Source organism: Cetorhinus maximus, unplaced genomic scaffold, assembly GCF_964194155.1.
Source record: "Cetorhinus maximus unplaced genomic scaffold, sCetMax3.hap1.1 HAP1_SCAFFOLD_483, whole genome shotgun sequence".
Classification (NCBI taxonomy): domain Eukaryota; kingdom Metazoa; phylum Chordata; class Chondrichthyes; order Lamniformes; family Cetorhinidae; genus Cetorhinus; species Cetorhinus maximus.
The window spans coordinates 273285-289495 of record NW_027596425.1 but is presented as its reverse complement, the minus strand read 5'-3'; positions in this window follow the sequence as shown (position 1 = coordinate 289495).

The following is a 16211-nucleotide window of genomic DNA, read 5'->3' as shown; positions in this document are numbered from 1 at the left end:
TGCTGTACCTGTCCTGGGAGTGTTTGATGGGGACAGTGTAGAGGGAGCTTTACTCTGTATCTAACCCCGTGCTGTACATGCCCTGGGAGTGTTTGATGGGGACAGTGCAGAGGGAGCTTTACTCTGTATCTAACCCCGTGCTGTACCTGTCCTGGGAGTGTTTGACAGGGATGGTGTAGAGGGAGCTTTACTCTGTATCTAACCCCATGCTTTACCTGTCCTGGGAGTGTTTGATGGGGACAGTGTAGAGGGAGCTTTACTCTGTATCTAACACAGTGCTGTACCTGTCCTGGGAGTGTTTGATGGGGACAGTGTAGAGGGAGCTTTACTCTGTATCTAACCCCGTGCTGTACCTGTCCTGGGGGTGTTTGATGGGGACGGTGTAGAGGGAGCTTTACTCTGTATCTAACCCCGTGCTGTACCTGTCCTGGGAGTGTTTGATGGGGACAGTGTAGAGGGAGCTTTACTCTGTATCTAACCCCGTGCTGTAACTGTCCTGGGAGTGTTTGACAGGGATGGTGTAGAGGGAGCTTTACTCTGTATCTAACCCCATGCTTTACCTGTCCTGGGAGTGTTTGATGGGGACAGTGTAGAGGGAGCTTTACTCTGTATCTAACCCTGTGCTGTACCTGTCCTGGGAGTGTTTGATGGGGACAGTGTAGAGGGAGCTTTACTCTGTATCTAACCCCGTGCTGTACCTGTCCTGGGAGTGTTTGATGGGGACAGTGTAGAGGGAGTTTACTCTGTATCTGACCCCGTGCTGTACCTGTCCTGGGAGTGTTTGATGGGGACAGTGTAGAGGGAGCTTACTCTGTATCTGACCCCGTGCTGTACCTGTCCTGGGAGTGTTTGATGGGGACAGTGTAGAGGAAGTTTACTCTGTATCTGACCCCGTGCTGTACCTGTCCTGGGAGTGTTTGATGGGGACAGTGTAGAGGGAGCTTTACCCTGTATCTAACCCCGTGCTGTACCTGTCCTGGGAGTGTTTGATGGGGACGGTGTAGAGGGACCTTTACTCTGTATCTAACCCCGTGCTGTGCCTGTCCTGGGAATGTTTGATGGGGACAGTGTAGAGGGAGCTTTACTCTGTATCTAACCCCGTGCTGTACCTGTCCTGGGAGTGTTTGATGTGGACAGTGTAGAGGGAGCTTTACTCTGTATCTAACCCCGTGCTGTACCTGTCCTGGGAGTGTTTGATGGGGACAGTGTAGAGGGAGCTTTACTCTGTATCTAAGCCCGTGCTGTACCTGTCCTGAGAGTGTTTGATGGGGACAGTGTAGAGGGAGTTTACTCTGTATCTAACCCTGTGCTGTACCTGTCCTGGGAGTGTTTGATGGGGACAGTGTAGAGGGAGCTTTACTCTGTATCTAACTCCATGCTGTACCTGTCCTGGGAGTGTTTGATGGGGACAGTGTAGAGGGAGCTTTACTCTATATCTAACCCCGTGCTGTACCTGCCCTGGGAGTGTTTGATGGGGACAGTGCAGAGGGAGCTTTACTCTGTATCTAACCCCGTGCTGTACCTGTCCTGGGAGTGTTTGACAGGGATGGTGTAGAGGGAGCTTTACTCTGTATCTAACCCTATGCTTTACCTGTCCTGGTAGTGTTTGATGGGGACAGTGTAGAGGGAGCTTTACTCTGTATCTAACCCTGTGCTGTACCTGTCCTGGGAGTGTTTGATGGGGACAGTGTAGAGGGAGCTTTACTCTGTATCTAACCCCGTGCTGTACCTGTCCTGGGAGTGTTTGACAGGGATGGTGTAGAGGGAGCTTTACTCTGTATCTAACCCTGTGCTGTACCTGTCCTGGGAGTGTTTGATGGGGACAGTGTAGAGGGAGCTTTACTCTGTATGTAACCCCGTGCTGTACCTGTCCTGGGAGTGTTTGATGGTGACAGTGTAGAGGGAGTTTACTCTGTATCTGACCCCGTGCTGTACCTGTCCTGGGAGTGTTTGATGGGGACAGTGTAGAGGGAGCTTTACTCTGTATCTAACCCCGTGCTGTAGCTGTCCTGGGAGTGTTTGATGGGGACAGTGTAGCGGGAGCTTTACTCTGTATCTAACCCCGTGCTGTACCTGTCCTGGGAGTGTTTGATGGGGACAGTGTAGAGGGACCTTTACTCTGTATCTAATCCTGTGCTGTACCTGTCCTGGGAATGTTTGATGGGGACGGTGTAGAGGGAGCTTTACTCTGTATCTAACCCCGTGCTGTACCTGTCCTGGGAGTGTTTGATGCGGACAGTGTAGAGGGAGTTTACTCTGTATCTAATCCTGTGTTGTACCTGTCCTGGGAGTGTTTGATGGGGACAGTGTAGAGGGAGCTTTACTCTGTATGTAACCCCGTGCTGTACCTGTCCTGGGAGTGTTTGATGGTGACAGTGTAGAGGGAGTTTACACTGTATCTGACCCCGTGCTGTACCTGTCCTGGGAGTGTTTGATGGGGACAGTGTAGAGGGAGCTTTACTCTGTATCTAACCCCGTGCTGTACCTGTCCTGGGAGTGTTTGATGGGGACAGTGTAGAGGGAGCTTTACTCTGTATCTAACCCTGTACTGTGCCTGTCCTGGGAATGTTTGATGGGGACAGTGTAGAGGGAGCTTTACTCTGTATCTAACCCCGTGCTGTACCTGTCCTGCGAGTGTTTGATGGGGACAGTGTAGAGGGAGTTTACTCTGTATCTAACCCCGTGCTGTACCTGTCCTGGGAGTGTTTGATGGGGACAGTGTAGATGGAGCTTTACTCTGTATCTAACCCCGTGCTGTACCTGTCCTGGGAGTGTTTGATGGGGACAGTGTAGAGGGAGTTTACTCTGTATCTGACCCCGTGCTGTACCTGTCCTGGGAGTGTTTGATGGGGACAGTGTAGAGGGAGCTTTACTCTGTATCTGACCCCGTGCTGTACCTGTCCTGGGAGTGTTTGATGGGGACAGTGTAGAGGGAGCTTTACTCTGTATCTAACCCCGTGCTGTACCTGTCCTGGGAGTGTTTGATGGGGACAATGTAGAGGGACCTTTACTCTGTATCTAACCGCATGCTGTGCCTGTCCTGGGAATGTTTGATGGGGACAGTGTAGAGGGAGCTTTACTCTGTATCTAACCCCGTGCTGTACCTGTCCTGGGAGTGTTTGATGGGGACAGTGTAGAGGGAGCTTTACTCTGTATCTAAGCCCGTGCTGTACCTGTCCTGAGAGTGTTTGATGGGGACAGTGTAGAGGGAGTTTCCTCTGTATCTAACCCTGTGCTGTACCTGTCCTGGGAGTGTTTGATGGGGACAGTGTAGAGGGAGCTTTACTCTGTATCTAACCCCGTGCTGTACCTGTCCTGGGAGTGTTTGATGGGGACAGTGTAGAGGGACCTTTACTCTGTATCTAACCCCGTGCTGTACCTGTCCTGGGAATGTTTGATGGGGACAGTGTAGAGGGAGCTTTACTCTGTATCTAACTCCATGCTGTACCTGTCCTGGGAGTGTTTGATGGGGACAGTGTAGAGGGAGCTTTACTCTGTATCTAACCCCGTGCTGTACATGCCCTGGGAGTGTTTGATGGGGACAGTGCAGAGGGAGCTTTACTCTGTATCTAACCCCGTGCTGTACCTGTCCTGGGAGTGTTTGACAGGGATGGTGTAGAGGGAGCTTTACTCTGTATCTAACCCCATGCTTTACCTGTCCTGGGAGTGTTTGATGGGGACAGTGTAGAGGGAGCTTTACTCTGTATCTAACACAGTGCTGTACCTGTCCTGGGAGTGTTTGATGGGGACAGTGTAGAGGGAGCTTTACTCTGTATCTAACCCCGTGCTGTACCTGTCCTGGGGGTGTTTGATGGGGACGGTGTAGAGTGAGCTTTACTCTGTATCTAACCCCGTGCTGTACCTGTCCTGGGAGTGTTTGATGGGGACAGTGTAGAGGGAGCTTTACTCTGTATCTAACCCCGTGCTGTAACTGTCCTGGGAGTGTTTGACAGGGATGGTGTAGAGGGAGCTTTACTCTGTATCTAACCCCATGCTTTACCTGTCCTGGGAGTGTTTGATGGGGACAGTGTAGAGGGAGCTTTACTCTGTATCTAACCCTGTGCTGTACCTGTCCTGGGAGTGTTTGATGGGGACAGTGTAGAGGGAGCTTTACTCTGTATCTAACCCCGTGCTGTACCTGTCCTGGGAGTGTTTGATGGGGACAGTGTAGAGGGAGTTTACTCTGTATCTGACCCCGTGCTGTACCTGTCCTGGGAGTGTTTGATGGGGACAGTGTAGAGGGAGCTTACTCTGTATCTGACCCCGTGCTGTACCTGTCCTTGGAGTGTTTGATGGGGACAGTGTAGAGGAAGTTTACTCTGTATCTGACCCCGTGCTGTACCTGTCCTGGGAGTGTTTGATGGGGACAGTGTAGAGGGAGCTTTACCCTGTATCTAACCCCGTGCTGTACCTGTCCTGGGAGTGTTTGATGGGGACGGTGTAGAGGGACCTTTACTCTGTATCTAACCCCGTGCTGTGCCTGTCCTGGGAATGTTTGATGGGGACAGTGTAGAGGGAGCTTTACTCTGTATCTAACCCCGTGCTGTACCTGTCCTGGGAGTGTTTGATGTGGACAGTGTAGAGGGAGCTTTACTCTGTATCTAACCCCGTGCTGTACCTGTCCTGGGAGTGTTTGATGGGGACAGTGCAGAGGGAGCTTTACTCTGTATCTAAGCCCGTGCTGTACCTGTCCTGAGAGTGTTTGATGGGGACAGTGTAGAGGGAGTTTACTCTGTATCTAACCCTGTGCTGTACCTGTCCTGGGAGTGTTTGATGGGGACAGTGTAGAGGGAGCTTTACTCTGTATCTAACTCCATGCTGTACCTGTCCTGGGAGTGTTTGATGGGGACAGTGTAGAGGGAGCTTTACTCTATATCTAACCCCGTGCTGTACCTGCCCTGGGAGTGTTTGATGGGGACAGTGCAGAGGGAGCTTTACTCTGTATCTAACCCCGTGCTGTACCTGTCCTGGGAGTGTTTGACAGGGATGGTGTAGAGGGAGCTTTACTCTGTATCTAACCCTATGCTTTACCTGTCCTGGTAGTGTTTGATGGGGACAGTGTAGAGGGAGCTTTACTCTGTATCTAACCCTGTGCTGTACCTGTCCTGGGAGTCTTTGATGGGGACAGTGTAGAGGGAGCTTTACTCTGTATCTAACCCCGTGCTGTACCTGTCCTGGGGGTGTTTGATGGGGACGGTGTAGAGGGAGCTTTACTCTGTATCTAACCCTGTGCTGTACCTGTCCTGGGAGTGTTTGATGGGGACAGTGTAGAGGGAGCTTTACTCTGTATGTAACCCCGTGCTGTACCTGTCCTGGGAGTGTTTGATGGTGACAGTGTAGAGGGAGTTTACTCTGTATCTGACCCCGTGCTGTACCTGTCCTGGGAGTGTTTGATGGGGACAGTGTAGAGGGAGCTTTACTCTGTATCTAACCCCGTGCTGTAGCTGTCCTGGGAGTGTTTGATGGGGACAGTGTAGCGGGAGCTTTACTCTGTATCTAACCCCGTGCTGTACCTGTCCTGGGAGTGTTTGATGGGGACAGTGTAGAGGGACCTTTACTCTGTATCTAATCCTGTGCTGTACCTGTCCTGGGAATGTTTGATGGGGACGGTGTAGAGGGAGCTTTACTCTGTATCTAACCCCGTGCTGTACCTGTCCTGGGAGTGTTTGATGCGGACAGTGTAGAGGGAGTTTACTCTGTATCTAATCCTGTGTTGTACCTGTCCTGGGAGTGTTTGATGGGGACAGTGTAGAGGGAGCTTTACTCTGTATGTAACCCCGTGCTGTACCTGTCCTGGGAGTGTTTGATGGTGACAGTGTAGAGGGAGTTTACACTGTATCTGACCCCGTGCTGTACCTGTCCTGGGAGTGTTTGATGGGGACAGTGTAGAGGGAGCTTTACTCTGTATCTAACCCCGTGCTGTACCTGTCCTGGGAGTGTTTGATGGGGACAGTGTAGAGGGAGCTTTACTCTGTATCTAACCCTGTACTGTGCCTGTCCTGGGAATGTTTGATGGGGACAGTGTAGAGGGAGCTTTACTCTGTATCTAACCCCGTGCTGTACCTGTCCTGCGAGTGTTTGATGGGGACAGTGTAGAGGGAGTTTACTCTGTATCTAACCCCGTGCTGTACCTGTCCTGGGAGTGTTTGATGGGGACAGTGTAGATGGAGCTTTACTCTGTATCTAACCCCGTGCTGTACCTGTCCTGGGAGTGTTTGATGGGGACAGTGTAGAGGGAGTTTACTCTGTATCTGACCCCGTGCTGTACCTGTCCTGGGAGTGTTTGATGGGGACAGTGTAGAGGGAGCTTTACTCTGTATCTAACCCCGTGCTGTACCTGTCCTGGGAGTGTTTGATGGGGACAGTGTAGAGGGACCTTTACTCTGTATCTAACCCCGTGCTGTGCCTGTCCTGGGAATGTTTGATGGGGACACTGTAGAGGGAGCTTTACTCTGTATCTAACCCCATGCTGTACCTGTCCTGGGAGTGTTTGATGGGGACAGTGTAGAGGGAGCTTTACTCTGTATCTAAGCCCGTGCTGTACCTGTCCTGAGAGTGTTTGATGGGGACAGTGTAGAGGGAGTTTCCTCTGTATCTAACCCTGTGCTGTACCTGTCCTGGCAGTGTTTGATGGGGACAGTGTAGAGGGAGCTTTACTCTGTATCTAACCCCGTGCTGTACCTGTCCTGGGAGTGTTTGATGGGGACAGTGTAGAGGGACCTTTACTCTGTATCTAACCCCGTGCTGTGCCTGTCCTGGGAATGTTTGATGGGGACAGTGTAGAGGGAGCTTTACTCTGTATCTAACTCCATGCTGTACCTGTCCTGGGAGTGTTTGATGGGGACAGTGTAGAGGGAGCTTTACTCTGTATCTAACCCCGTGCTGTACATGCCCTGGGGGTGTTTGATGGGGACAGTGCAGAGTGAGCTTTACTCTGTATCTAACCCCGTGCTGTACCTGTCCTGGGAGTGTTTGACAGGGATGGTGTAGAGGGAGCTTTACTCTGTATCTAACCCCATGCTTTACCTGTCCTGGGAGTGTTTGATGGGGACAGTGTAGAGGGAGCTTTACTCTGTATCTAACACTGTGCTGTACCTGTCCTGGGAGTGTTTGATGGGGACAGTGTAGAGGGAGCTTTACTCTGTATCTAACCCCGTGCTGTACCTGTCCTGGGGGTGTTTGATGGGGACGGTGTAGAGGGAGCTTTACTCTGTATCTAACCCCGTGCTGTACCTGTCCTGGGAGTGTTTGATGGGGACAGTGTAGAGGGAGCTTTACTCTGTATCTAACCCCGTGCTGTAACTGTCCTGGGAGTGTTTGACAGGGATGGTGTAGAGGGAGTTTTACTCTGTATCTAACCCCATGCTTTACCTGTCCTGGGAGTGTTTGATGGGGACAGTGTAGAGGGAGCTTTACTCTGTATCTAACCCTGTGCTGTACCTGTCCTGGGAGTGTTTGATGGGGACAGTGTAGAGGGAGCTTTACTCTGTATCTAACCCCGTGCTGTACCTGTCCTGGGAGTGTTTGATGGGGACAGTGTAGAGGGAGTTTACTCTGTATCTGACCCCGTGCTGTACCTGTCCTGGGAGTGTTTGATGGGGACAGTGTAGAGGGAGCTTACTCTGTATCTGACCCCGTGCTGTACCTGTCCTGGGAGTGTTTGATGGGGACAGTGTAGAGGAAGTTTACTCTGTATCTGACCCCGTGCTGTACCTGTCCTGGGAGTGTTTGATGGGGACAGTGTAGAGGGAGCTTTACCCTGTATCTAACCCCGTGCTGTACCTGTCCTGGGAGTGTCTGATGGGGACGGTGTAGAGGGACCTTTACTCTGTATCTAACCCCGTGCTGTGCCTGTCCTGGGAATGTTTGATGGGGACAGTGTAGAGGGAGCTTTACTCTGTATCTAACCCCGTGCCGTACCTGTCCTGGGAGTGTTTGATGTGGACAGTGTAGAGGGAGCTTTACTCTGTATCTAACCCCGTGCTGTACCTGTCCTGGGAGTGTTTGATGGGGACAGTGTAGAGGGAGCTTTACTCTGTATCTAAGCCCGTGCTGTACCTGTCCTGAGAGTGTTTGATGGGGACAGTGTAGAGGGAGTTTACTCTGTATCTAACCCTGTGCTGTACCTGTCCTGGGAGTGTTTGATGGGGACAGTGTAGAGGGAGCTTTACTCTGTATCTAACTCCATGCTGTACCTGTCCTGGGAGTGTTTGATGGGGACAGTGTAGAGGGAGCTTTACTCTATATCTAACCCCGTGCTGTACCTGCCCTGGGAGTGTTTGATGGGGACAGTGCAGAGGGAGCTTTACTCTGTATCTAACCCCGTGCTGTACCTGTCCTGGGAGTGTTTGACCGGGATGGTGTAGAGGGAGCTTTACTCTGTATCTAACCCTATGCTTTACCTGTCCTGGTAGTGTTTGATGGGGACAGTGTAGAGGGAGCTTTACTCTGTATCTAACCCTGTGCTGTACCTGTCCTGGGAGTGTTTGATGGGGACAGTTTAGAGGGAGCTTTACTCTGTATCTAACCCCGTGCTGTACCTGTCCTGGGGGTGTTTGATGGGGACGGTGTAGAGGGAGCTTTACTCTGTATCTAACCCTGTGCTGTACCTGTCCTGGGAGTGTTTGATGGGGACAGTGTAGAGGGAGCTTTACTCTGTATCTAACCCCGTGCTGTACCTGTCCTGGGAGTGTTTGATGGGGACGGTGTAGAGGGAGCTTTACTCTGTATCTAATCCTGTGCTGTACCTGTCCTGAGAGTGTTTGATGGGGACAGTGTAGAGGGAGCTTTACTCTGTATGTAACCCCGTGCTGTACCTGTCCTGGGAGTGTTTGATGGTGACAGTGTAGAGGGAGTTTACTCTGTATCTGACCCCGTGCTGTACCTGTCCTGGGAGTGTTTGATGGGGACAGTGTAGAGGGAGCTTTACTCTGTATCTAACCCCGTGCAGTACCTGTCCTGGGAGTGTTTGATGGGGAAAGTGTAGCGGGACCTTTACTGTGTATCTAACCCTGTCCTGTTCCTGTCCTGGGAATGTTTGATGGGGACAGTGTAGAGGGAGCTTTACTCTGTATCTAACCCCGTGCTGTACCTGTCCTGGGAGTGTTTGATGGGGACAGTGTAGAGGGACCTTTACTCTGTATCTAATCCTGTGCTGTACCTGTCCTGGGAATGTTTGATGGGGACGGTGTAGAGGGAGCTTTACTCTGTATCTAACCCCGTGCTGTACCTGTCCTGGGAGTGTTTGATGGGGACAGTGTAGAGGGAGTTTACTCTGTATCTAATCCTGTGCTGTACCTGTCCTGGGAGTGTTTGATGGGGACAGTGTAGAGGGAGCTTTACTCTGTATGTAACCCCGTGCTGTACCTGTCCTAGGAGTGTTTGATGGTGACAGTGTAGAGGGAGTTTACTCTGTATCTGACCCCGTGCTGTACCTGTCCTGGGAGTGTTTGATGGGGACAGTGTAGAGGGAGCTTTACTCTGTATCTAACCCCGTGCTGTACCTGTCCTGGGAGTGTTTGATGGGGACAGTGTAGAGGGAGCTTTACTCTGTATCTAACCCTGTACTGTGCCTGTCCTGGGAATGTTTGATGGGGACAGTGTAGAGGGAGCTTTACTCTGTATCTAATCCCGTGCTGTACCTGTCCTGCGAGTGTTTGATGGGGACAGTGTAGAGGGAGTTTACTCTGTATCTAACCCCGTGCTGTACCTGTCCTGGGAGTGTTTGATGGGGACAGTGTAGATGGAGCTTTACTCTGTATCTAACCCCGTGCTGTACCTGTCCTGGGAGTGTTTGATGGGGACAGTGTAGAGGGAGCTTTACTCTGTATCTAACCCCGTGCTGTACCTGTCCTGGGAGTGTTTGATGGGGACAGTGTAGAGGGAGTTTACTCTGTATCTTACCCCGTGCTGTATTTGAATCTTGCCCCAGAGTCGTTCACCACCTCCTTCTGAATGATTGTCTGTGTTTTTTTTCCCAGCTCCCAATTACACTCAGGTCTCCCGGAGTCAGGAGAACAGTACCACCTCCGAGGTCGCTACCATGCCGGGATAAGGATATGAGGGAAGCTTGTGTTGCAGCAAGACCGAGCACCGTGTGTGGATCCAGTCAACACTTACCCATTAACCTCAGTCCCGCAGGAGAATGGAGGCCTAACCTCTAAATCCCACATCACATGCCAGACCCCCGGAGTTCCATCCCTCGGTTCTGAGGGTAACTCTGTGCATCCCCTACCTCCTGCCCCATCCCTGACCTAACCGAGGGATTTGAAAAGCCTGACTGAACTCTCACCCTAATCCATGGAGGTCTTCGCTGTAGACGCGCTGCTTTGGGTTACGTTGGAATAAGCTCGCTTTCGATGAAATGCAGCCCCCCCAACCCCGACCACAGTCTCCTCTGTCAAAGGAGGGACTGTTTATCAGTCTTTTGCACCCCCCCCTCTTGCCTCCCCAGACTGACGCTCCGGCTTTTCCCTGGATTGTCGTGACACACCGGCACCCCCGCGCGTGGTTGCGGATCGGAGGCTGAGGCCAGAGTTGGGGCCCCGAGGTGAGGGGTTAAAGAGCTAGGAGCACCACGCAGGCCGTAATGAGATCACATCGCTCCCCACTTCACGGCTTGCACGCCCTCTCCATCGCCACTCCAAATCCAGCTGCTCCCTCTTCCCATCGACCAACTCATTCCCAGCTTCCGACACAGTATTCCGGCTCCCAGCTCTCCTCCGCCCGCCAGTCGCCCACTCCCAACTCTCGACTCATGGGTCCTGAGCCAAACCGAGCTGCCAACTTCCATTGACTGGCTCCCGACAACACTCTCAACTCCAGACTCCATTCCGACCACGTTCAGGACATTGCCGGAGCATCGGGAAACGAGCTCATACCCGGAGAGGAAATGGAGAGTCAGCCAGACACGATTAATGGCATTCAGGAGCTGACAGATAGAAAAGACAGTGCAGAGGGAGCTTTACTCTGTATCTAACCCCGTGCTGTACCTGTCCTGGGAGTGTTTGATGGGGACAGTGTAGAGGGAGCTTTACTCTGTATCTAACCCCGTGCTGTACCTGCCCTGGGAGTGTTTGATGGGGACAGTGTAGAGGGAGCTTTACTCTGTATCTAACCCCGTGCTGTACCTGTCCTGGGAGTGTTTGATGGGGACAGTGTAGAGGGAGCTTTACTCTGTATCTAACCCCGTGCTGTACCTGTCCTGGGAGTGTTTGATGGGGATAGTGTAGAGGGAGCTTTACTCTGTATCTAACCCCGTACTGTACCTGTCCTGGGAGTGTTTGATGGGGATAGTGTAGAGGGAGCTTTACTCTGTATCTAACCCCGTGCTGTACCTGTCCTGGGAGTGTTTGATGGGGATAGTGTAGAGGGAGCTTTACTCTGTATCTAAGCCCGTGGTCGATATCTGAACCCAGCAGTGTATCCCTCACATCTCCATTGGAACGTCCACTGTATGTCTTCCCTGCACTAGTCTATAGCTGGTGTCACTCTTGCTATCAGTGATCTCTGGTACCTCCTCAATCTAACAATAGAATGAGGAGAGAGTTACAAGTAGGGTTCTCCGGCTGATCAATTTATTTGTAACATTTTCACCTCGAATTTTAATAAATTTGTAATGTGCTTTTCTCCAGTTTTGTTACTGGGTCACTGAAGTTAACCAGAGCCTCCTTGGAACCACAGGCATCTAACGATCAAACTCCTTCTCGAATGAATGGACCCGAACCCCTCCCATTCACTCCCACTGTACACAATCCCAATGGACCCGAACCTCTCCCATTCACTCCCATTGTACACAATCCCAATGGACCCGAACCCCTTCCCATTCACTCCCATTGTACACAATCCTAATGGACCCATTCACTCCCATTATACACAATCCCAATGGACCCAAACCCCTTCCCATTCACTCCCATTGTACACAATCCCAATGGACCCAAACTCCTTCCCCGTTCACTCCCATTGTACACAATCCCAATGGATCCAAACCCCTTCCCATTCACTCCTATTGTACACAATCCCAATGGATCCAAACCCCTTCCCATTCACTCCCATTGTACACAATCCCAATGGACCCAAACCCCTTCCCCGTTCACTCCCATTGTACACAATCCCAATGGATCCAAACCCCTTCCCATTCTCTCCCATTGTACACAATCCCAATGGACCCAAACCCCTTCCCATTCACTCCCATTGTACACAATCCCAATGGACCCGAACCCCTTCCCATTCTCTCCCATTGTACACAATCCCAATGGACCCAAACCCCTTCCCATTCACTCCTGCTGTGTGGGCTCCCGGTTGCTGTCCAGTCAGGGTGGTTAGAGGTTGGTTTGGCTCTGGGCTGCAATGCCGTTCGTTCCCTGACTCGACTCCCACGGGAGGAGTGATCAGTCTGAAGGGATGGATGGTGGGTACGGAGGAGTAAGGGTCCAGGACGTGGCGTGTCCTCACCGTTCGTCAACGCCGGTTGGAGAGGAAGAGGCACCGTCAAGTCATCAGATAGGAAATCAAATCAATGGAGGCAACTCTTGCAGATTGACAATTCAATCTTTATTGCTCGTCTCCAGAGTCGATACGTACAGCAGCAAATTAACATCACCCGTCATTTCCATAACAAATCACACGTGGCTCTGAAAACAGACAAGTAATGCACAGTCTTTACAAAATGGCCAGTCACTGGTCATTGGCGAAGGCTCTGGTTATGGTGGTAAGAAGTGCATTAATTAAATATAAGTTATTGTTTTTGCATTCATTGTTAATAAGTAGTATAATTGATTTCATCTAGCAACCTTGGTCTGGTCGCCAGCATAACACATTGGACCAGCAGGCAGAGTCTGCAGTTAAATTATTACAGTGCAAATATTTAGCATATACAGCATGGAACAGGTTATTCGGCCCATCTCGCCTGTTCTACATTCCCCCCCCCCCCCCCCACACTTGTCTCCTCCCATTTCCATCTGCCGTATCTCAGTCTTTCAATATTTCTTTCCATCCCCCTCTATTCTCTCAAACTCGGCCATGCGAACGTATGAACTAGAAGCAGGAGGAGGCCACTCGGCCCCTCGAGCCTGTTCCGCCATTCAGTAAGATCATGGCTGATCTGATCGTAACCTCAACCCCACAATCCCACTTACCCCCCGATAACCTTTCACCCCCTCGCTTATCAAGAATCTATCCACCTCAGCCTTAAAAACATTCAAAGACTCTGCTTCCACCGCCTTTTGAGGAAGAGAGTTCCAAAGATGATTTGTTAGTGACTATTTTCTCATTCATGGGATGCAGGTGTCACTGGCTACATCAGCATTTATTGCCCATCCCTAATTGCCCTCTGAACAAGGGCACTTTAAGAGTCAACCACATGGCTATGGGTCTGGAGCCACATGTAGGCCAGACCGGGTAAGGACAGCAGATTTCCTTCCCTAAAGGGGCATTAGTGAACCAGGTGGGGTTTTTATGACAATCGATGATAGTCATCATCAGGTTTTTAATTCCAGATTTTTTATTGAATTCAAATTCAAGCCCTATCTGCCGTGGTGGGATTCAACCTCGGCTCTCCAGAACATTAACCTGGGTCTCTGGAATACCAGTCTAGTGACAATACCACTAGGCCACCGCCTCCCCATGTTTCTTATGGACAGCTGTCTTATATTGATGGCCCCTAGTTCTGGTCTCCAGCACCCCACACCCCCTGCACCCCATATCCCCCGGCCCACACTCCCCAGCCCACACCCCCGCCCCACCCAGCATCTACCCTTTCACAATTTTAATACTATCAGCTCTGCTCAAAGCCTTCTCCTTTCTAAGGGATAAAGATCCGATATTATAGCCCTGTAACCCGAATTAACAAACTCCTTCTGAAAAAAATGGACCCAAACCCCTTCCCATTCAGTCCCATTGTACACAATCCCAATGGACCCAAACCCCTTCCCATTCAGTCCCATTGTACACAATCCCAATGGACCCAAACCCCTTCCCATTCGCTCCCATTGTACACAATCCCAATGGGCCCAAACCCCTTCCCATTCGCTCTCATTGTACACAATCCCAATGGGCCCAAACCCCTTCCCATTCGCTCCCATTGTACACAATCCCAATGGACCCAAACCCCTTCCCATTCACTCGCATTGTACACAATCCCAATGGACCCAAACCCCTTCCCATTCACTCTCATTGTGCACGATCCCAATAGACCCAAACACCTTTCCCTCTTATATTAGGCTTAATATTTTACAGTACACGCACAAGCTGTGTAAAACTGCCTTTAGCATTCGCTGGGGATTGGGAGCTGAGCTGATCGAGGTGCACGCGTAGTTAGAAGGATTCAATGGTTTGATCGAGAGAAACTATTTCCATTGGTGGGAGCGAGGAGTCCAGAACAAGGGGGCCAGAACCTTAAAATGGGAGCCAGGCCGTTCAGGGGTGATGTCAGGAAGCACTTCACACACACACAGTGGGGTGGGAATCTGGAACTCTCTCCCCTCAAAAAGCTGTTGAGGCCGGAGGGCGAAGGGAACACTCAGTCGGTGCTTCCAAGACTGAGAATGATAGAATTTTTGTTAGTTTAGGGGATTGAGGATTTTTGTCTATGATACAAAGATAAAGATCGGGCCACAGCCCAAAGAGACTGGTTTATTTGCACCTCCAGTTGGACGACCAGGTAACACCGACAGCTTGTCAAGGAAGGAAGGTCAACAATGCTCATCTCTGTTAATGGGCTACACTCTGGGCATCTCAATATCACGAATGCAGCCATTCTCTCGAATGCCAATCTCCCAAAGTGTCTCAGCACTCAGCAAGCAGAGGTGGCTGCACTGGCTCGGGCACGATCCCAAAAACGGAAGACAAGACGGATACGCCAGGATTTACCGTGTGGCGAGGCAGCCAGAGCTGACCACCAGGAGGGCACCCAAAGCTCCGCTTCAAGGACACCTGCACGTGTGACGTGAATGCTCCAAGTAGCGATTCCCGTACTTAAGTTGGGGGGGTGGGGGGTAGCGGCCGATGTCAGAGGGAAATGGCAATATCACCTGTGTGCCGCCGTTTGCCAACATGGCAGTCAGCGGCTTGGCAACAGGTGCCAGTACCGAAGGCAGGCGCCCCACAACGACACCCGATAACCGCCTCACAGGTGGCACTCGCGGCAGAAGCTGTCCCCGCACGGGTTGGTCTCTCTCTAACCATCAGCACAAAGCGCGCCACGTGAATCTATCCCATCCTCAACGGGTGTCCACGTGCCCATCGCCTTCCGCAGATGGCGATGAGGGCAGATCAGCCCATGGGCGCGTGGGAACAAGGGGAGTCCATTCAGCCCATCGAGCCTCTTCACCATTCAGTTAGATCAAAGTTGATCTGTATCTAATCTAATCAAGCAGAGTCAGCACGGCTTCATGAAGGGGAAATCATGCCTGACAAATGTATTAGAATTCTTTGAGGAGGTTACAAGCAGGATAGATAAAGGGGAACCAGTAGATGTAATATATTTAGATTTCCAAAAGGCGTTCAATAAGGTACCGCACATAAGGCTACTTAATAAGATAAGAGCCCATGGTGTTGGGGGTAGTATATTAGCATGTATAGAGGACTGGCTAACTAATAGAAGACAGAGTTGGGATAAGGGGAGCATATTCAGGATGGCAACCTGTAACTAGTGGAGTGCCACAAGTATCAGTGCTGGGGCCTCAATTATTTACAATATATATTGACTTGGATGAGGGAAGTGAATGTACTATCGCCAAGTTTGCGGATGACACAAAAATAGGTGGGAAGGCAAGTGATGAGGATGACACAAGGAGTCTACAGAGGGATAGAGACAGGTTAAATGAGTGGGTAAAAACTTGGCAGATGGAATATAATGTGGGAAATGTGAGGTTATGCACTTTGGCAGGAAGAATAGAGGAGCTGAATATTATTTAAATGGAGAAAGACTGCAGAAGGGATTTGGGGGTCCTTGTACATGAATCACAAAAAGCTAACATACAAGTTCAACAGGTAATAGATAAGGTAAATGGAATGTTGGCCTTTATTTCAAAGGGAATGGAGTATAAAAATAGGGAAGTGTTGCTAAAACTATACAAAGTGCAAGTTAGATCACACCTAGAATACTGTGAACAGTTTTGGTCCCCTTATCTAAGGAAAGACATACTGGCATTGGAGGCAGTCCAGAGAAGGTTCACTAGGATGATCCCAGGTATGGAGGGATTTTCTTACGA